This window comes from Macaca fascicularis, chromosome 18, assembly GCF_037993035.2.
Source record: "Macaca fascicularis isolate 582-1 chromosome 18, T2T-MFA8v1.1".
NCBI lineage: Eukaryota > Metazoa > Chordata > Mammalia > Primates > Cercopithecidae > Macaca > Macaca fascicularis.
Window position 1 is genome coordinate 75758381 of NC_088392.1, and position 23319 is coordinate 75781699.

At 42.0% G+C, this 23319-nt stretch overlaps 1 non-coding gene across 1 annotated transcript; it reads right to left on the bottom strand.

Annotated features, from left to right (window-relative positions):
- Positions 1-6695: 6695 nt before the first annotated feature.
- On the bottom strand, positions 6696-6829 carry LOC123570114 (small nucleolar RNA SNORA48). Its single transcript, XR_006694121.1, has one exon. It is a non-coding gene; the product is annotated as a small nucleolar RNA SNORA48 (small nucleolar RNA).
- Positions 6830-23319: the final 16490 nt, after the last annotated feature.

The window sequence follows — 23319 nt, forward strand, 5'->3', positions numbered from 1 at the left end:
TTTTTTATATACACAAGTCCCTATTAGATATATGATTTGCAGATGTTTTGTCACATTCTTTGGGTTGTCTTTTCATTTTCTTGATGGTGTCATTTGAAGCCAAAAGTTTTTATTTTAATGATGTTCCATTGATCTATTTTTTTTTTTCTTCTATTGGGTATGCTTTTGATGTGATAGCTAAGAAACTATTGACTAGTCCACGGTTACAAATACTTATGTTTACTTTTAAGGGTTTTACAGTTTTAGGGCTTACATTTAGGTCTGTTATGCATTTCAGGTTAATTTTTGTGTATAGTGTGAGATACAGATAGTAGTACAACTTAATTCTTTTGCATTTTTTGAGCTTTCTTGAAAATCAATTTACCATAAATATGTGGGTTTATTTCTGGGCTCTCAATTGTGTTGCAATTATCTGTATGTCTATCTATCTTTGTACCAGTATCTCATATCTCAATTACTGTAACTTTACAGTAAGTTTGAAATTGAGAAGTATGAGTCCTCTAATTTTGTTGTTCTTTTTTGAGATTGTTTTGGTTATTCTGGGTTCTGTGGATTTCAATATGAATTTTAGGACCAGTTTGTTTATTTCTTCAAGTAGGCAATTGGAATTTTGATTGGGATTACATTTGTAGTTCATTGGGGAGATTATTGATATCAATATTAAGCCTGCAATCCATAAACATGGGATTTCTTTCTATTTATTTTGGTATTGTTAAATGTCTTCAAATTATGTCTTACAGTTTTCAGTATTCAATTCTTACACTTTGTTAGTTAAATGTATTCCTTTTGATGCTATGGTAAATGGAATTGATTTCTTAATTTCACTTTTGATTTGCTTTTTGCTAGTATATAGAAATACAGTTAAATTTTGTGTATTGAGTTTTTATCCTGCAGCCTTGCCGAATATATTTTATTGGTTCTAATAGATTTTCTCATGGATTCTTTAGGATTTTCAATATACAAGTTCACGCCATCTGGGAATAGAGATAGTTTTCCAATCTTAATGCTTATTTCTCTTTCTTGTCTTCTCTCCCTGGCTAGAACTTATGTACAATGTTGAATAGAAGGGGTGAAAGTGGATATTCCTATCTTGTTCCTAATCTTGGGGTGGGGGACAGCATTCAGTCTTCATAATTATGATGTTAGCTGTGCATTTTATCAAGTTGAGGAAGTTTACTTTTATTCTCAATTGGTTAATGTTTTTAATGTGAAAGGGTGTTGTGAAAAGTGCTTTTACATCCATTGAGATGATCATGTGTCTTTTGTCTTTTATTCTATTAATATGATGCATTACACTGATTAATTTTGTATTTTGAACCAACCTGCATTAGTAGAATAAATCCCACTTGCTGATGTTGCATAATCCTTTTTATATATTGCTATATTAAATTTGCTAGTATTTTGTTAGGGATTTTTGCATCTGTTTTCATAAGGTATATTGGTCTACAGTTTTCTTTGCAATGTATGTGTCTGAGTATCAGGGTTAAAACTGGGCTCCTATCATGAATTGGGAAGCTTCACTCCTATTTTTTGGATAAGTTTGTTAAGGATTGGTGTTCATTCTTCTTTAAACATTTGATAAAATTCAACAATGAAGACATCTGGCCTGGTATTTTCTTTATGGACGATTTTTCATCACTAATTTAATCTTTTTTCTTGTTATAGGTATATTCAGATGTGTTTCTTCTTGGGTCAGTTTTGGTAGATTATGTCTTTAGAGGAACCTTTCCATTTCATGTTGGTTGTTTAATTTATTGGCATACTCTTGCTCATAGTATTTCCTCATAGCCATTTTTTATTTCTGTAAAGTTGGTAGTAACATTCCCTCTTTCACTCCTGCTTTTAGTAATTTGAGTCTTCGCTCTCATTTTCTGTTACTCTAGCAAAAAGTGTGTCAATTTTGTTAAGTTTTCCAAAGAATCAACTTTTGGTTTCATTTTATTGTTTTTCTAGTCTCAATTTCATTCATCTCCACTCTAATCTTTATGTTTCCCTCGTTTCCACTTGCTTTGGGTTTAGTTTTCTCTTCTTTTTCTTGTTTTTAAGGTAGAATTCACTTAAAGATTCGAAAGCTCTCCTCTTTTTTAATATAGTCCTTTACAGCTATAAATGTACCTCTTAGCACTGTTTTCACTGCATTCCATAAACATTGGTATGCTGTTTTCATTTTCATCCATTTCAAAGTATTTTTCTCATTTCCCTTATGACTTCTTCGTTGACCTATTATTATTAGAATTTTATTTAATTTCCACATATTCATACATTTTCTAAATTTCCTTCTATTAAAAGACCTAATTTCTTTCCACTGCAATTAGAAAACATACTTTATTATTTCAGTATTTTAAATTTATTGAGACTAATTGAACAGCCTACCATATTGTCTATCCTTGGGCATGTTTCACTTGACAAAAATGTGAATTTTGCTATAGTTGGGTGGGGTGTTCCACAAATGTCTGCTTAGGCTAGTTGGTTTATACTGTTTTCAAGTTTTCTATTTCCTTGTTGATCTTATCCCTAATCATTCTACTGAGTATTGAAAACGAAATATTAGAGTTTTGGAGTATTAATGTTGAATCATCTATTTCTCTCTTCCATTCTGTCAGTTTTTGCTTCATCTATTTTGGGGGCTCCCTTGTTAGGTATGTGCACGTTTACAAATGTTACATATTCCTGATGAATTGACTCATTATTTTAAAACCTCCTCCCTTTTCTCTAGTAAAACTTGTTGTCTTAAAGTATGTTTTGAGGGATATTAGCTCCACTCCAGCTCTCTTTTTGACACTGTTTTATGGCATATATTTTCTAATCTTTTACTTCCAACCAGTTTGTGATTTTAATCTAAAGCATATCTCTTGTAGACAGCATATAGTTGTATCAGGTGTTTTTTATTTCCATTTTGCCAGCCTCTGTCTTTTGATTGGAATACTTATTTCATTTATATTTAATGTAATTATTGTAAAATAGGATTTATGCCTGCCATTTGGCTATTTGTTTTCTATATATCTTATGTCTTTTTGTTCTTCTAGTACAGGCTTCTTTAAATTTTAAATAGATATTTTCTAGTATAGCATTTTTATTCCCTTATTACTTCTTTTACTATATGCTTTTGAATTATTTTCTTAGTGGTTGCTCTGGGGATTGCAGTTAACATTATAACTTGCTACTGTCTAGCTCAGATTAACACCAATTTAATTTCAATAGTATCCAAAATTTGCTCCAATATAGCTCCATTATCTTTCTCCTTACTTCTCATTATTATTGTCAAACAAATTATATCCTTGTACCTTATAAGCACATTCACACAGTTTTAAAATTACGGCTTTATGCAGTTATCTTTTAGATAGGAGTAAAAAGAGTTACAAAAGTTATATTTATACTGTCTTTTACAATTACCTATGTGTTTATCTTTACCAATGCTTTTTATTTCTTTAGGTAGACTTCAGTTTCTCTCTAGTGCCCTTCAATTCCAATCAAAAGAATTCCTTTTAAGTATTCTGTGTAGAACACACCTATTAGTGAACAAATTCTCTCATTTGTGTTTTTTTGAGCATGTCTTAATTTCTCATTTGTTTAAAAGTATAGTTTTGCTGAATATGGAACTTTTAGTTGACAGTTTTTTCCCCCCAGTACTTATGTATAAAATCCCATTGCTTTTTGGTTTCTATGGTTTCTTATAAGAAGTCACTTATAAACTTTCTTTTTTTTTAAATTATTATTATTGTACTTTAAGTTCTAGGGTACATGTGCATAACGTGCAGGTTCGTTACATGTGTATACTTGTGCCATGTTGGTGTGCTGCACCCATCAACTCGTCGGCACCCATCAACTCGTCATTTACATCAGGTATAACTCCCAATGCAATCCCTCCCTCCTCCCCCCTCCCCATGATAGGCCCCGGTGTGTGATGTTTCCCTTCCCGAGTCCAAGTGATCTCCTTGTTCAGTTCCCACCTATGAGTGAGGACATGCGGTGTTTGGTTTTCTGTTCTTGTGATAGTTTGCTAAGAATGATGGTTTCCAGCTGCATTCATGTCCCTACAAAGGACACAAACTCATCCTTTTTTATGGCTGCATAGTATTCCGTGGTGTATATGTGCCACATTTTCTTAATCCAGTCTGTCACTGATGGACATTTGGGTTGATTCCAAGTCTTTGCTATTGTGAATACTGCCGCAATAAACATACGTGTGCATGTGTCTTTATAGCAGCATGATTTATAATCCTTTGGGTATATACCCAGTAATGGGATGGCTGGGTCATATGGTACATCTAGTTCTAGATCCTTGAGGAATCGCCATACTGTTTTCCATAATGGTTGAACTAGTTTACAATCCCACCAACAGTGTAAAAGTGTTCCTATTTCTCCACATCCTCTCCAGCACCTGTTGTTTCCTGACTTTTTAATGATTGCCATTCTAACTGGTGTGAGATGGTATCTCATTGTGGTTTTGATTTGCATTTCTCTGATGGCCAGTGATGATGAGCATTTTTTCATGTGTCTGTTGGCTGTATGAATGTCTTCTTTTGAGAAATGTCTGTTCATATCCTTTGCCCACTTTTTGATGGGGTTGTTTGTTTTTTTTCTTGTAAATTTGTTTGAGTTCTTTGTAGGTTCTGGATATTAGCACTTTGTCAGATGAGTAGATTGCAAAAATTTTCTCCCATTCTGTAGGTTGCCTGTTCACTCTGATGGTAGTTTCTTTTGCTGTGCAGAAGCTCTTTAGTTTAATTAGATCCCATTTGTCACGCTTATAAACTTTCATGTGGTGAATAACTTCTCTCTGGCTGCATTCAAGATTCATTGTTTGTCTTTGTTTTTGTTTCTGGTAAAATATACGTAACATAAAATTTATCATTTAGCCATTTTAAGTGTACAATTCTGTAGCATTCACATAAAGTACACATGTATTTCATATTAAGTAAATTCACATGGTTGTTCAGTCATCACTACCATCTGATGGAATTTGCATATTCGTCCTCTCCGAATATCATGTTGAAATGATACAATTTCCCTTGTTGGAGGTAGGGCCTGGTGGGAGGTATTTGGGTCATGGGGATGGATCCTTCATGAATGACTTGGTGCCCTCCACATAGTAATAAGTGAGTTCTCTAGTTCATGCAAGAGATAGTTGTTTAAAGGAAACTGGCACCTTCTTTTTCTCTCTCTGGCTCCCTTTCTTGTCATGTGACATGCCAGCTACTTTTCCCTTCTGCCATGAGTAAAAGTTTCCTGAGGCCTCACTGGAAACTGAGCAGATGTAGGTTCCATACATCTACAGTCTACAGACCTGTGAGGCAAATACACTTCTTTTCTTTATAAATTACCGAGTCTCAGGTATTCCTTTACAGTAATGCAAAATGGACTAACACACAATCCATCTCCAGGCATTTTTTATCCTCCCAAACTAAAATTCAGCACCTATTAAACAATTACTCCCAAATTTTCCATCTTCCCAATGCCCGGAAACGTGAATTCTACTCTCTGTCTCTATACATTTGGCTGTTTTAGGTACCTCAGATAAGTGGAATTATACAACATCTGTCCTTTTGTGCCTGGCTTATTTCATAAGCAAAATATCTTCAAGATTCATTTATGCTGTAGTATGTATCAGAATATTCTTCCTTTCATAGCTAAGTAATATTCCCTGGTATGGGTATACCACATTTTGTTTGTCTATTCATCTGCCAATGGACATTTGAGAAATTTACACCTTTTGGCTATTGTGAAGAATGCTGATATATAAGCATTGGTGTCCTATTTATGGCTTCTGACAGCTTGATTATAATGTGTCCACGTGTAGATCTCTTTGGATTTATTCTATTTGGAATTCATTACGATTTTTCTTTTTTTTTTCTTTCTTTTTTTTTTTTTTTTTGAATGGGGTCTTGCTCTATTGCCCAGTTTCTGGAGTGCAATGGCATGATTTTGGCTCACTGCAACCTCTGTCTCCCAGGTTCAAGAAATTCTCCTGCTTTAGCCTCCCAAGTAGCTGGAATTACAAGCACCCACCACCACACCTGGCTAATTTTTGTATTTTTAGTAGAGATGGGGTTTCACCATGTTGGCCAGGCTGGTCTTGAACTCCTGACCTCTAGTGATCCTCCTGCTGCAGACTCTTAAAGTGCTGGGATTACAGGCGTGACCCACTGTGCCCAGCTGGAATTTACTCAGATTCTTGAATGTGTAGATTGATTTTTTAAATCAAATTTGTGTAGTTTTCAGTTTATTTCTTTAAATATTCTTTCTTCTCCTTTTGTCTCTCCTCTCCTTCTGTGACTTCTATTTTACCTATGTTGGTACACTTGATGATGTCCTATAGGTATCCAAGACTATTTTCCTTCATTCTTTTTTCCTTTTATTTTTCAAACTAGGTAATCTCAATTGACCTGTCTTCAAGTTCACTGATTCTTTCTTTTACCAGCTCAAATCTACTTTGAATATGATGATAAATTTTCATAGTTCGATTATTTTCATTTTCAACTCCAGGATTTCTACTTGGTTCTTTTTAAATAATTTTCTTCTCTTTATTGATATTGTCTATATGGTGAAACATCATTCTCATACATATCTTTAATTATTTGAGCATAGTTTATTTTAGTTTTTGAGCCTATCTATAACACCTAATTTAAAGTCTTTGTCTAGTAAGTCTGTTGTCTATGCTTCCTCAAGGAAAGTTTGTATTTACTGTGTTCCTCCAATGTGTCCAAGGCATGAAGCAGCCATGGCCACAGACCAAAGGCCAAGCCGAGATAGACAAGGGATTGCTTTGTCCCTGGCTGATATGAGATGAATGCCACAGCTAGATGCCACTTTACCCAGGTCAGAGGCATTGACTGCTTTTCTACCTGTGTATGAGTCATACATTCCAATTTTTGTCTGTTTCATTTTGTTGTTGTTGAAAACTGGGCATTTAAAATAATAGAATGTGGCAACTGTGGATATCAGATTCCTCACCCTTCTCCAGGTTTTGTTGTTACAGGTATTGTTGTTCGTTTGCCTAGTTACTTTCTTTTTTCATTTTTCTTAGATGGAGTCTCACTCTTTTTGTCCAGGCTGTAGTGCAGTGATGAAATCTTGGCTCACTGCAACCTCTACCTTCTGGATTGAAGTGATTCTCCTGCCTCAGCTTCCTGAGTAGCTGGGATTACAGGCATGCACTACCATGCCCAGCAAACTTTTGTATTTTTTATTTTTTTTAAACAGAGTCTCACTTTGTTGCCCAGGCTGGAGTGCAGTGGCATGATCTTGGCTCACTGGCTTCATGCCATTCTCCTGCCTCAGCCTCCCAAGTAGCTGGGACTATAGGTGGCCACCACCATGCCTGGCTAATTTTTTGTAGAGATGGGGTTTCACCATGTTAGCCAGGATGGTCTTGATCGCCTGACCTCGTGATCCACCTGCCTTGGCCTCCCAAAGTGCTGGGATTACAGGCGTGAGCCACCACACCTGGTCAACTTTTGTATTTTTAGTAGAGACAGGGTTTCACCATGTTGGCCAGGCTAGTCTCAAACTCTTGACCTCGTGATCCACCTGCCTTGGCCTCCCAAAGTGCTGGGATTACAGGTGTGAGCCACCACACCTGGTCAACTTTTGTATTTTTACTAGAGACAGGGTTTCACCATGTTGACCAGGCTGGTCTCAAACTCCTGACCTGCCTGCCTGACCTCCTGACCAGGTGATCTGCCTGCCTCGGCCTTCCACAGTGCTGGAATTACAGGCATGACCCACCAAGCCCTGGCACCTAGTTACTTTCTAGACTAACTCTGTAAAGTTTTTATTTGTTTGTGGCCTCTGAATTCTCTGCTAGGTTAGCTTAGTTTTCAGCTAATGATTGGACAGATAATTCGTTGGATGATTCCCACATTCAGCATATTCCCACAGCCTTTTCTGAGTGCCTCTGTGTGCATGGTGAGGCATGCCTTCAGTGATCCAGTGTTTACAGCTGTGGACTTAACCTTCACTTGAGATTGTGCTTGTGCATAGTCTCAAGATCAGCAAGAAGTCAGAGTTTAAGGCTTCTACCTTTGCTGGAGAGGCATACAACCCCACACATGCCCATTGCTTTCTAGAGTTCTGAGGATATGTTTGAACTGTGTAAAGCCCACCACAGACCTCCCATTCTCCAGTTTTTACCTTAAGCTTTTTGCTTTTTGTATCTTTAAAAATGTGGGCTTAGATGTATTTTTAAATTAAATTTTATTTTTTTAAATTTTTTTATTTTATTTTATTTTTTTCAGATGGAGTCTCGCTGTGTCACCCAGGCTGGAGTGCAGTGGCGCGATCTCAGCTCACTGCAAGCTCCATCTCCCAGGTTCATGCCATTCTCCTGCCTCAGCCTCCCAAGTAGCTGGGACTACAGGTGCCCACCACCACATCTGGCTATTTTTTTTTTTTTTTGTATTTTTAGTAGAGATGGGGTTTCACTGTGTTAGCCAGGATGGTCTCGATCTCCTGACCTCATGATCTGCCTGCCTTGGCCTCCCAAAGTGTGGGGATTACAGGTGTGAGCCAGTGCACCTGGCCTAAATTTTATTTTTTAATTGAAAAATAATTATACATATTCATGGGGGTACATAGTGATGTTTTGATATGTATATAACGTGTAGTAATCAGATCAGGGTAATTATCCTTTTAAACTTTTTGTCAGCATCTTGTTAGTCCTAACTGCTAACATTGCCACAAGAATCTCCAATATTAAACAATTGTTGCTGATTGTTTTCAGCAAATTACCTAGAGGTAGAACTGTTCACAGAGATGGAACTCCAAGTCAGGTACAATAAAGACAACTCTTGAAAAATTGAGTTTTTCAGTGACTTGCTAGACAGGTCAAATAGTGACAGTTCTCTAGGGATGGGGCCTTTGGGGGAACTCCAGCACTGATCTGTCTCCTCTAGCGGCTGCTGGTTTTCAAGAGGGGCATGGAATTAGGGCAAGTAAAGATGCCACAAACCTGTTCTTAGGAGATTCTGCTCTTTTTCTTGAATAAACCCTCCTCAGATTGTTGCAAACCTTTAGTTAATTTAAAAATACTAACAAAATTGATTTTGGCAGTTCTTGGTAGTGTTTTTATTTCTTTTATAGGAGAGTAGATATACAGAAGGTTTTGCTGTTCTGGAAAACTGAATCTTGCAATGCAAGTAAAAGTCAAGCATGCAGAGAAGGCAATAAAGAGCATCCCAGGAAGTGGGGCTAGCAGAGTAGAGGTAGAACCCGGAGAGAGGTTGGCTCACGAAGTGTGGCTCAGTGTGGCTGAGACAGAGGGTTCCCTTGGGAATGCACACAGAAGATTTAAGCAATGACCATACCCAAGGGGCCTTTATTCCAGGTTATTTTTCTCCTGCTTTTAACATTTAGGATTTTAGATCGTAATAGGGAAAATCTGTGGTTCCAGGATAGTTCTTTCATTTGTCACCTATTTGCCTCCAGTTTTGTCATACCACCTAGCTCCTGGGCTCTGTAGATCACAATCTGCCACCTGTCCTCTCTTCTCCTCCCCAGGAATGAGAAAACAGTATGCAGAACTGGGCCCATGGCCTCATGCTGACTGCTGGGAGGAATCTGGCACTTAACCCTTGCCTTAGAATGTCCTTTCCTCCCTAAAGTCCATAGAACCAGAATGCGCTTTCTCCGGGTGAATGTACAGATGATTTGTTAGGTAAATTGGCAGAAGCCGTAAGATTACAAGCAGAAAGATAGGGGGTCATCAGACTGTGCTTGCAGAGCTGGCAGAAGCTGTCTTCTACATTACAGGTTTTCCCTTCCTATTTTCCCTTGCGCTAACCCTGGAAACCTTAATTTGGTAGCACGCCCAACCCACAATCTGCTTTTCACCCTTACAGATTTATGGCAAGCTGTATTTCACCCAAGAAATGTAAGCTGTGAAGAGATGATTGTGTGGGGATCCGATCTGGTCCAAATCCTTCTGATCCACCACTATGGACAAGTTGCTCCTAACCTTCCTCTCTGTTATCTCGTCTCCTCTTCTGTCAGATGTCAATGATAATCCCCACCCCTTGCTGACCTAATACAGACTTCAGGAAAGTGACTTGAAATCAGAAAACCGTAAGCTCCTTGACAAAAAGTTCCCACTTAAAGACAGGCTTTCTCCTTATCCTTACAAGGATGATTTCCGGCTTAACACGGATTTACAAATACCATGAGTTCCAGTTCTGAACTGTGTAGCTCTGTCCCTGAACATCCACTGGGGAAGCAATGCTTATTATTGTCGGGATTTCAGTCCAGATGAGAGAGTGCTAACTGCAGCATGTGAGAAGGGCGGCGAGTAGGGAGGAGACCACAGCCCTGCTCCCAGCTGCACCCCTCACTCATTCCAAACAGACCAGGCATTGTGTTCCAAACCAGATTTTGCACATTAGATCCACGTGGGAGAAGGGAGCTCTGCCTTTTTTTTTTTTTTTTTTCCGTTTAAACGTAAGCAGTTTTACAAATAAACTTCTTGCTTAAACTTTACTTAGCTATCATCCAAGTAAGCTTTCTGGGAGAAACACCCATGAGTCCTGCTGCTGCAAGCCCCTCGTGCCGCTGTGTGGGGTGAGTGAACAGGTCTGAGTTTGTTTGTTTGTTTGTTTTTGAGACAGAGTCTCACTCTGTCACCCAGGCTGAAGTGCAGTGGGACGATCTCAGCTCACTGCAACCTCTGCATCCTAGGTTCAAGCAATTCTCCTGCCTCAGCCTCCTAAGTAGCTGGGATTACAGACACCCACCACCACATCCAGCTACTTTTTTTGTTTTTAGTAGAGACGAGGTTTCACTGTGTTTGCCAGGATGGTCTCAATCTCCTGACCTCGTGACCCACCCGCCTCGGCCTCCGAAAGTGCTGGGATTACAGGCGTGAGCCACCGTGCCCGGCCAAGTCTGAGTTTTACATTGTGCCCAGGTAGTGATGTGGAGGAGCTTTGAGGGGAGCGGGCCCCACACCAGGGAGCTCGCACGAGATGCTGCTGGATCCACCTGGCTGGGAGTATAGGAACAGAGGGGAAGGAACAAACTCCAAAATCTTTAGGAGATTCACTCAACCAATTTCATGACTTCTGGGTCAGGACAGAGTGGGAGAGGAAAGAGCTGGGATAGGCCTCGGGTTCGAGTTTGAGTCCCATCCACCAAAACAGTGAATGAGCTGGAGAAGGAAGATGACCTTGGTTTAGAACGTGTCGAAGCTGGGTGTTTCTGGGATGGTCAAATGACTGGATTCCATAGGCAGATGGACATAGAAAGGGTCAAAGGCTGTTTGTGTTGTTTTGCTTTATTTTTTAGAATAATCATCATTGTAACACCAATCCTTATTAATTCAGGTCATCTTCACAAGAAGATACAGATTCTACGATCCTGCTGATAGACTGTGGGAAAACCGCTGGTAGAGCGGAAGAAGCTGGCGATGGGCGTGCCAGCTGATCATGAGCGGAACAAAGTCCATGAGGAGTGGGCAGATGGAAGCTCGGACGGAGTGGGTGGCAAGGAGAACTCATCCACTGAGACATAAGGAAAGAAGAATCAGTGTGTTCACATGCGGGGCCTTGCCTGGTGGTTGGATGTTCTTGTCAAAAGAGGAACAATGAAGTGGATGGGCTTGGGCAGGGGCCTTGAGGGCAGTGGTGAGATGTGGGACAGCCTCTGAGGACAGTGAGGAGCCCGTGCGTTGCTGTGGCTCTTTCATGCAGCAGACCGGGAGGGAGGAGAGCAGAAACGGCTGGCTGCCTAGCCCAGCTCCACCCTCCCTCTTTCTTTCCTTCTGTTTGGAGGGGCGATGTGACCAGCCAAAACTTCCATGTGTCTCAGCCTCCCTTGCATCCAGGGAAGGCCTGTGTCAGAGTTCTGGCCAATGAGGTGGAAACAGAAGTCCCTAGCTGGTCTTTCCAGAAAATATTTTCTTTTGAATTGGTTTGTATTTTGTTTGTGGGGATGCTCAGCTGGCACATGCCCTTTGCCCTTTACCCTTCCTTCCCCTTTCCTACCTGGAATGCAGAAGCAGTGCTGGAGGTGAAGCAGCCATATGGTGACCATGAGGCAACAAGCACAGAGACAAAAGCCACATGCTAACAAAGACTGAATGAAGAGAAGGAGCCTGTTGAGGGCATTCTATGTGTACCTATTAGCCCTGTAGATTTCTTTTATGGGGGAATAAAATAAAACCACCATTTAATGAAGCCACTGATGTCAGCTTTTATTACACACAGCCAAGTGCAGGGTCAACTGATACGGAAGGGAAAACAGATTGTGGGGTTGCTCTAGGACTGGGGCTCTGCAAGACAGGGCAAAAGGGGGTGGAGTGTCTTGGTGAAATCGAGGATTTCTAATCAACTGTGGGATCTAGACAGATTAGCTAAGAAGTAGGGGCCTACAGAAACTAGGAAGCTGGAGGTGTGGGGGTTAACCACACACAGGAGTCCGTAAGCTTATTGTGGGAAGATCTGGGTGCTACAAGAGGGTAGGAACTTGGAACTGGGTGTTGACTCTGGTGTGGCCTATGACAGGTGTTACAAGGCCTAGGACGGATGCAGGAGACACGCAGGTCACTGTGAAGCCATGGAAACCAGAACTTACTCCAAGCCGGGTTCACAATGGGCAACCTTCTCCGGGATGCCTGAGACAGCTCGGTCAAGGTCAAAGCCAATTGCCCCTCCTTTCAAACCATGGCGGGCTTGTCGTAACTTCCTCAGTCCCATTGGGCATCCTTTGGCTCTGTTCTTTGCCTGGTTTACCCTTCTCTTCTCTCCCCATCAAAGGTAATTCCCACGGCAAGGGCATTAGTGAATATTTTTCAGAAACCGGCAAGGCTCCATCAGTGACATTTACCTAGTACTGCAAATTTAAACCAGACTCCAAAACTCAGTAACCTGGTAGTAAATCATTATACTCTCTTTTCCAAAGAAAATGTCACTTCTAGGATGGATATCCACTTTTGGCTCTTCATAAAATGACCAATGGCTCCATCATAAGACAGCCACTATAGAAACCAAGCCAGATCTGGATGAGTAACAGAGAGAGATATTAGTGGAGTGTGTGCATTAAGGGACTGGCCATGCCCGCTCCTGCCCACAGCCCCTAATCAGCGAGTTGGCCCCTGAGAGCACCTAGGCCCTGCGCTGGTTTGATTGAAGCGCTCCTTCCCTCCCGTCCTCTGTGCCATTAGACCTCTCCTCGTTTCTAACTTGTAACCAAAACAGTAATGTCCTCACAGCAGCTGCCTGCGTTCCTGCCAGCAAGGTCTCTACGGCAGTCTCGAGAATCTTCCGAAATCTCCCTTCAGACCCATTAGCTGGAGAGTGATAAAGTTGCAAGCTGTAAGACTGGGTGATTTGTTACCCGAGAAACATTTCATTTTAATTCTTTAAGAAATTGCTCAGAGTGATTCTTGGGGAAAAAGAAAAAAACAAAAAAACAAAAAACCCATAGTTGAATCTTTTCATAGTCAAAACCACTTGCTGTTAAAATCATTGACTACATTTTTTCTGGAATGCTTGACTGATTACACTCGCCCTTCTCCAGAAATATTGACGGTTTCTCAGGCTGTGTTGGTTCCCCAAGCACACATAACACATAATCCTTGGCAAAATCACTAAAGGAATCATTTATATGGGCTGGAAGACTGCAGCTCTGCCTGGAGAATTGCATTATTTCTTATCTCAACTATACTGCTGTCACCCTCCAAGCGGGCCTGCTGCACGGCTCCCTGGAGACCTCCACTGCAGGGCCAGAAGCTGCTGGCTGCAGCTGCCTCCTGCCAAACGTTGTGTATTAGGCCTGAGACAGAGGAGTAGAGGTCCTGGTCACTCCTTCCTCTCCAGAGGGTGGTTCCACGCTGGCCCATGGGACACTGGAGGCCACGTGGGCTTCAAAAGGATACTGAGTGACAGAGAAATGGTTCAGAGTGCCGGTTCAGGACCGGGACATGCCTGGCCTTGCCTGGTTAGCCAGCATCTGCCTCAGCCTCACTTGCTCATCTAGAATATTGTTCCCCACCTCATTTGATTCTTTAGGGGACTGTTATGGACTGAATGTTTGTGTCTCTCCCGGACTCACATGTGGAAATCCTATCTCTCATGTGATAGTATTAGCAAGTGGAGCCTTTAGGAAGTAATAAGGGCACGAGGCTGGAGCCCTCATGAATGGGATGAGTGCCCTTATCAAAGGGGTTCCAGAGAGCTCTCTGGCACTCTTTCCACCAGGTGAGCACGCAGTGAAAAGACAGCAGTCTGCAATCTGAAATAAAACCTGACCATGGGGGGCCCACAGTTGCCTGGATGTGGAGCTCCCTGTGGCCTTGGCCCCAGTGATGTGCATGACACAGTCGGAGGGAATGAGGTAACATGATGAGGAGGAAGACGGGACAGAAATTCAAACCCGGGGTGCATGTGTCCTCAGCTTCACCCCTGCCTTGTAGTACAGGAGCCAATGCCCCATTTCTGGTTAAGCGATTTTGAGTGGATTCTCTGTCCCTTGTAACAAAAAAGGCCTGAGTACAAGAAAGATATTACAATTTTCCTCATTTGACACATGAAGACACTTTGGTTCAGAGAGGCTAAATGACATGCCCAGGGTCCCACATGGATGCAGGTCAGAGCTGCGACTGGAACCAGGTCTTTCTTCATAGTCCCTGCTTTCAACACTATAGCCTTATGGTCTGACTCTCTGGGGACAACTTCCAGTGCTTCCTCTGTCCCATCAAATCCCATCTGTTCTGCAGGAAAATGACCCCACCCTGGAAAACTGGTGAATAAAAGGAACGGAGGTCCACAGGGAATGGGTAGTGGGGATGATTGTGGGAAAAACAACCTTCTAGGACCCAGGATCTCAGATGATATGGATGACTTGGCTCTTTAAAAGTTCCTGCGAAGACTTTCTCTAAGCGGGGCTGCACTGGAGCATTGATGTCTCTGCAGACACAGGCTTGAGAAAGGTGGGCTCAGGTCTTGACCTTTTAGGAGCACACTAGGCACTGTCACCCACCCAAGATCCAAAGGCGGGGCTCAGCTGTCTGCAATGTTCACATGTGTGTCACACCCTAGAAGCACAAAGCAAAGTCGTACAACAAAAAGAAGCTGGGTTTCAGATCTACGAGCCTATGAAAATGAAACAAAAAAATTTAGGTTGTTTTTATTTTCTCAAAAATAAAAGTCACCCCTGCTGTTTAACTGCATGCAAAAGTGTTTCCAGATCAATCCATCAGCAGCTGTAAAACTCCGTGTTGATCCACTCCAGCAACACCGAAGGAAGATCAAACCTCCCGAGAGAAGGACTGGTTGGCTCGCTCTCTAAATGGACTGTTTGCTCTGTCATTCAACACCCGCAAATGTTTCTACCACTGAACATTGCTAAGGTCAAATTGGACAAAATATATTAAGATATGATCAGATTTTGTTTTGTATTCAAAATGTCTTATAGGAGCAACATGGCCGGCTGTCCTGTGGCTGCAGCCTTCTAGGGAAAGGCAATGGGCACAGATTTGCGGCTTTACTTTGCATGCACACTGCGTGGAGGGCAATTTGCTGCCGGTTTATGTTGTCCTGACTTCCTGGCGATGTGCAGACATGCAGGAGAATCTGCACAAAGACTGCTTAAGCAAACAGTCAGGCAGAAAAGGACTCTTGGTCTCTCTTGTTTCTAACCACTCCCCTCCCGGCATCGTCTATTTCCCCATCATCACAGTGACCCAGCAGCCTGTAGCTTCCCCATCTCTTTCCTTTGGCTTTTCTCAACAGATGCTGCTTGACTGCATCGATCCCAGATAGGAGCGCTAATGTAATGGGCAGGGTTTGGGAGCTGGGGTAGCAGGGTGCTGTGTTCTCTATTAGTGTCCAAATTACTCATCCTTTTTGTGCCTTGGTTTCTCCATCTATAAAGCAAATGAAAATGTACAATTCCCAAGCCTTCTGTGAAGATAATTGAGATTACCGAGACAGAGCAATTTGCATGGTGCTCTGGGTATGGTGAACGCCCAGTGGAGGCAGGTGATAAGATGATCATTTTCATTATTGCCCACGTTCGCTTCAAAACCTTACCCTCATCATCACTTATCTTCAGTTTAGTATTCCAAGCTCCATTGCTGTCTCTAGGTCTCCCCAACCTAATTTTTCACTTCTGACTTGCATCCAGAACTACTCACGTCCAGTTGCCTTCATCCAACATTGGTAGAAATCCTATTAGGTCCCAGGCGCTATGTTGGGTGAGGGCAAATAAAATGAGGGGCACCCCTCTTATCTCCGTGGGAGGTAACAAAGCTCTCCTGCACTCCCTCACTTAACCAAAAGTTGCTGGTGGTCTCTGTTACTCATTTTTTTTTTTTTTTTTTGAGATGGAGTCTCGCTCTGTCGCCTAGGCTGGAGTGCAGTGGTGCGATCTCGGCTCCCTGCAACCTCCGCCTCCTGGCTCAAGTGATTCTCCTCTGGGATTACAGGTGCCGTCTGCCACCACACCCAGCTAATTTTTGTAGTTTTAGTAGAGATGGGATTTTCGGCCATGTTGACCAGACTTGTCTCAAACTCCTGACCTCAGATGATTCCCCCACTCCGGCCTCCCAAAGTGCTGGGATTACAGGTGTGAACCACCTCGCCCAGCCTGTTCCTCATTTTTTTAATTGATATGATGGTATAGGGCAGTAATTACCTGCTGTGGAGAGAGGTGGGCTGTTGATGACAACATTGATAATGGTGGAAAAGTAAGTGAATTGATAGAAGAATTATAGGAAGGTAGTTTAATGGATAGTTTATTCTGTATGTATATGCTTGCTTCTCCTCTCAAAATGGCCAAAGAATGCAACATAGGAGTTCTGGTATGGAAGTCTAATTTGTGATTTAACTGGGGTTTACAAAGAAGCACAGTTCTTAGAGGCAGCTGGATGGCAAGTCTAGGCTGTGGCCTGAGTCCTACCATCAGCCTGCTGAAGGATGGGATGGAAGACCTACAGTGCCTTCGTCTGTACTCCCAAACAGCCCTCAGCACACTGCTGTAACCATCTGTTTGTGTGTTCGTCTCCCTGATAAACCTCCAAGCTCCATCAGTGCTGGGGCATTGCCCGAATGTCTACAATGTGTCCAGTTCCTGTTAAGCTGAACTTACGAGGACAAAGAGGTTGATCATCCCATACATATCAAAAAAAACACCCTCTGCTCACATGAAAGGACAAGGGAAATATCACTTCCCAACAAAGAGTCCTGGAGAAAATAGAAGTATTTATGTCTTAGAACTCCTCAAGTGTAGAATATGGGATTTGCTACTCATGCAAGCAGGCAACAGAAAGTAACATCAAACTCAGGGCCTCTCGGGTGAAATGTGTACCTCCAAGATACACAATTAGGGTGAGGGCAGAAAATATTAGGACTTTCCATTTAGTTTACAGTCATCCTTTAAACATTTGTGATTTATGTATGCTTTATGATCTGTATACCATATTAGCATTTAAATATGTATATATCTAAATATGTAGAATTTTTTTTTTTTGATGGAGTCTCGCTCTATCGCCCAGGCTGGAGTGCAGTGGCACAATCTCGGCTCACTGCAAGCTCTGCCTCCTGGGTTCACGCCATTCTCTTGCCTCAGTCTCCTGAGTAGCTGGGGCTACAGGAGCCCGCCACCATGCCCAGCTAATTTTTTTTTTTTTTTTTTTTTTTTTTTTAGTAGAGACGGGATTTCACCATGTCAGTCAGGATGGTCTCCATCTCCTGACCTCGTGATCTGCCCACCTCGGCCTCCCAAAGTGCTGGGATTACAGGTGTGAGCCACCATACCCAGCCAAATGTATTTTTATATACTGAGGATGATTACAATTTTTTATCAATTGGGTATACAATACAAATGTTTGGAACACATTGATCTGAATATTTATTATATAACATCTGAACTGTATATAACTCCATATGAGTTTTAATAAATATTTAAATATGTATGTGATGTCAATTGTGATTTGCCAACTGTTCTTCCTTGTCTCAGGGCAATTTCCACTTCATAAGATGGGTAAAAATGAGTTTCATAGATGAACAGATAGATGAACAAATGGGAGAATGGATGGGTGGGTGGATCGATGGATGGAAGAATTGAGTGGATGGGAGGATGCATAGGAGGATGAATAGATGGATGGATGGATGGATGGACAGTTGGATGAATGGATGGGTGGGAGGATGGAGAGATGGATGGATGGATGGATAGTTGGATGAATGGATGGGTGGGAGGATGGATGGGGCATGGATGGATGGATGGATGGATGGATAGTTGGATGAATGGATGGGTGGGAGGATGGAGAGATGGATGGATGGATGGACAGTTGGATGAATGGATGGGTGGGAGGATGGAGAGATGGATGGATGGATGGACAGTTGGATGAATGGATGGGTGGGAGGATGGATGGGGCATGGATGGATGGATGGATGGATAGATGGATACATGGTCAGATGAACAGTACTCACTTATACTTATTTTAACCTGGGGTTCATATAAAGGTGTCAGAGATTCTGAGAACTGCCTGAAATCGCACACAACATATCCCAAGGAGGATCAAGTCATGGCAGGGCAGTTGGAACAGAAAAGTCCCCTACTGCAGATTTTTATACGGGAAACAAGGGAAAGATTGTGATAGTAGGAGCGATATGAACATGATTCTGGAATTGAGTTTTCTCCTTGTCATAGATTTAATTCAATCCTGAAGCAGGGGTTGTAATTTTTAATACCAATGAGCAATACTGATAAACATGCTATTTAGCTTTGAAAACCATGTCAGAAAAAGAGGGCTTTCAATTTATTTATGTATTTGGTGTAACAAATAAAGTCTAGGGCCTACAGAGTTCCTCACTCAAAACAGGTTATTGAAAAATATTTGTCCTATTGAATTCTTTCACCTCCCCCAAGCTCAAGAAGCACTCGAAGATGGAACACCTACAGTGTGAGAGTGATTTTCATTATTTGACACCAGTGTGGGTCAAGGGACCAGGAATCTTCCACTCTGTCCAGAATGTCTTGTTTTCCTCCTGTTAAAATTTCAGCAGCAAAAAAAAAAAAAAAAAAACCTAAACCAAAACAAAACACACACCATGATAAAGCCATCATGATGATGAACAGTGGCCTTAATTGGTATTAAAGGATATTTATGTTGGTATGACTAAGTTAAAACCCCTAATTGATTGGAGACACTTGAGTAATAGAATCCATGGAGTCCCATTAGTATTGCATTGACATATTAGCATATCCTCTACTTGATGGCAAAAGGATACGGTTGGGAGCTTCACACTGTAGCACATTCAGGGTAAGATTTCTGACCTTAGATTTACGTTATCTAAAGCAACAAACCCAGCTGCCTACTTCGTGGTCTGAATTACAGATTTTCCATTTAGCTGGACACCATGAATCTGCTGCTACAATTATGTCTACAATTACAAGCCCCTTGAGTGCCTATGGCATTTTAATGCAGTTGTTTACTTTATACTCTGGCCTTTCCTTGGAGTAAAAGTGCATCAGCAGCCCCAGCTCCCTCTCTCCTGGAAGGTGCTGCACCTCGTTACTTGGTAGAGCTGTCAACTAGACAGATGCCAGCGGTACTCTCAGGAGCTGACTTCCTCCTGCTGTTCTGTTCATTGCTGCCTTTCTCTCTTCAAAAGAGATCTTCTTTTCATCAGAGCCTTCCAATCTAGGAAATAACGAACTCAATTCTCCCCTCTGTTGAGGGAATGCACATTCCCAGGGCAGAGTAGTGGAGAGCTTTTTAAATTTAGTAAGTATTAGCTGAGCCCAGCACTGCACTGGGCACTAAAACCCCCTCCCCAGCTCTGTGTTCTGGGTAAACAGAAACGTGACAGGTCCAAGGTTTTCTCCCAGAATTTCCCCCAGCTGATGTGCTCCGGGCCACATCCCATGTCCAGGATCTGACTGATGCTCTTCTTTTCCCTTGCTTTTTTAAAAAACAAAAATGTGATGATATTATACATGTCATTTTCTGACCTGCTTTTAGAAAATGTCAAACATTTTAATTGCAATAGTGATTCATTCTTATTCTGAAAATTTATACATTACCTAAGGGTATAAAGTTAAATCCTCACAGGAAGAGCTACTATTTCCAGATCTCTTTCAATGTATATACAAACACAAGCATATACATAAAAATATGCACCTAAAATCAAAATGAAATTTTAATATAAATCTTTTCCTAAATATTACTGTTTATTTGTGACTAGTACATTTGGATAGTCTCAGCATCAACAAATTACATTTATATTATTACAGCCACCTAAATGCATGGATCAGATGCAACCTTTTTTTTTTTACTTAACTTATCCCTTATTGTTAGATACTTTGAATACTTCCTGTATTTCATGATTATAAACAAACAGAGGATGAGCATTTTTTTAGCTGCATCTCCTTTCCCTTTTTCTTTTTATTATGGAAAATTCTGAACATCCACAAAATAAAGAGAACAGTGTAATGAATCTTCACAGCTCCATTATCTAGCTTCAAAGTCATCAACACTTTGTCAATCTTGTTTCATCTACATCCCTTTCCCAGCACACCACACACACACACACATACACACACACACACACACACACCTTTTTTTTCCCCTGGAGTATTTTAAAGGAAATCTGACATAAGACACAGGAAGAGAAGTATAAGAAAAGGCCAGCAGATAAGGCCTACTCCCTTCCTCTCCTTGTCTAACATGACTCCCTCTGAGGGATGCTGCGTGGGGGTGAGTTAAGTCCTCTCTTCCTGCTTTTCCTATGAACTCGGAGTGTCAGGCACATTAAACCTACTTTAGGAGGTGCCAGTAGCAGGAACTTTAGAATCAGAAAGATGCATGTTGTGCTCTTGGTTTTCTCACTAGCTTCCAAATTTTATCAAGTTACTTAGACATTCCGAGCTTAAGAGCTGGAACTGTTATCACCGGCTCATGGCTACACCGAGGAGCGCGTGAGTTCTTGCAGTGGTCACAGCTCTAAGCAACTCAAGCAGAGGCGTTTTGCACCTGAGTTCAGCAGCCAAGGCCTTGACCCTGAGCAAACTGGCCTGGCTCACAGCAGCACTGCATGTGTATCCTGATTTGTCACCAAGCCACAAAATACATGCCCAGTTGCATGTCTCTGTAGCCGAACCATACCAGACAGTGTGAATTGTGGCATCATCAATCCAAGCAAACGTGAGGAAATTAACTATGAATGAATCCAAAGGCAGATTGTCTAACCAAGCTACTGTTGGTTAAATCAAGTCACCCATGTCCAACATCCTCGCATTTCCCTGGAGCGCTGGATTAGGAAACTCCACAGGGTTCTCATTTCTGCTCTGGATCCTGTGACTCTAGGCAAGTCAGTTACATCTCTGGGTCACTGTCCTCACCTGTAGAATGAAGATGGTATATTCCACCATCGCCAGGGCCATTCCAAAGAGGGGTGAACCTTTAGACCTTGAACACACCTGACCTCCAAGTCAGCCTGAACTCGATCATGCAATCGAATGTGCACATGTGCCTGCATTTTTGGCTGTGTGGTTAAAAGAGCCCCGGCTTTGCAGCCAGCAGACCCACCTCCAGGGCTCAGCTGTATTATCCACTAGCTTTGTGATTCAGGGAACATTGTGCCCTCCCTAAGTTTCTACTTCCTCAGCTAGAATGTAGACATTCATTCGCTCATTCATGCTTCTAATTTTATTCAGCGCCTACTATGTACTGTACCATTCTAGTGCCCACGGTCTAGTGGGGATGTGATTGGAGGTGGAGGAGAAGTAAACAAAAATAAATTGTAAAATGAGCAGTAAGTTGGAGATAGATGCTAAGGCAAAATTAAAGTGAGTGGGGGAGTTGGGGAGCATCAAAGGAGCCGTCGGGGAGGGGCAGTGTTGCAGTATTAGAGAGACGCCCGGGTAAACATCACCGAACAGGTGACGTCTGAGTCAAATCCTGAAATGAGATGAGGGAGCCAGCCAAGCAGATATGAGAAGGAAAGTGTACTAGGCTGAGGGCGCTTGTAGGTGCAAGAGTCCTGAGGCAGAAGCATGCCTGGAATGTCTGAGGACCCACAGGGTGGCCACTGTGCCAGGGCCAGAGGGAGGGCACTGGCCATGCGGGATCTTGGAGCCCACTGTCAGGACACTGGCTGTTATTCATCCTAGGTCTGGAAGCCTTTGCAGGGTTTTGAGCAGAGGTGTGATGTGCTCTACCCCAGCATTTTTCAAAGCATGATCTGGGGACTCCTGGGAGCCCCTGACACTTTTTCAGAGATCCCCATGAAGTCAAAATTATTTTCATAGTAGTATAAGACATGATTTTCCCTTTTGTTCTCATTCTCTCATAACTACACAGTTGAGTTTTCTAGAGGCTACACGACATATATTGCAACAGATTGAGAGTAGAAAATGGGAGAATTCATTTATTAAGCCAGACATTAAAGAGATTTACAAAATGTACTCTCCAAAAATGTATACTGCTACTTTTCTCAATTTTTTTTGTTTTGTTTTGTTTTGGAAAATAGGGTTTTTGTTTTTGTTTTTGTTTTTCTTTTTGAGACAGAGTCTTGCTCTGTCACCCAGGCTGGAGTGCAGTGGCGCAATCTCACTGCAACCTCCACCTCCTGGGTTCAAGCGATTCTCCCGTCTCAGCCTCTCGAGTAGCTGGGATTACAGGTGCACACCACCATGCCCGGTTAAGTTTTTTTTTTTTTTTTTTTTTTTTTTTTTGAGATGGAGTCTCGCTCTGTCACGCAGGCTGGAGTGCAGTGGCCGGATCTCGGCTCACGGCAAGTTCTGCCTCCCGGGTTCACGCCATTCTCCTGCCTCAGCCTCCCGAGTAGCTGGGACTACAGGCACCCACCACCTCGCCCGGCTAATTTTTTTGTATTTTTTTAGTAAAGACGGGGTTTCAGCGTGTTAGCCAGGATGGTCTCGATCTCCTGACCTCGTGATCCGCCCGCCTTGGCCTCCCAAAGTGCTGGGATTACGGTGCTGAGCCACCGCGCCCAGCTGAGTTATTTTTTATAAATTTGTTTTACTTATGTTAACATGCAATAGGTTTATTATTATTTAAAAAGAGTTATTTTTTAAACTTCAGCTTTAATGTCTATACTTGATCTTAGCCAAAAGGCCGAGAAGCGATTAGCTTTAATTCCTAATACAGGAATATCAATAAATGTAATCCACATAGGCAAGAGCTTTCAGGGGGTCTTCACTCACTCACTTCTAAGGGAAGAAAGTATTCTGAGACCAAATGTGTGAGGACCGCAGGTCTAAGGCGAGTTTGAACCCCCTTCAAACCCACGTCTTGTGTTGAGATGAGACGGGGGCAATGTCGATGGCAGGATGGTGGGCTCACCAGGATGGCAGCGGTGCAGA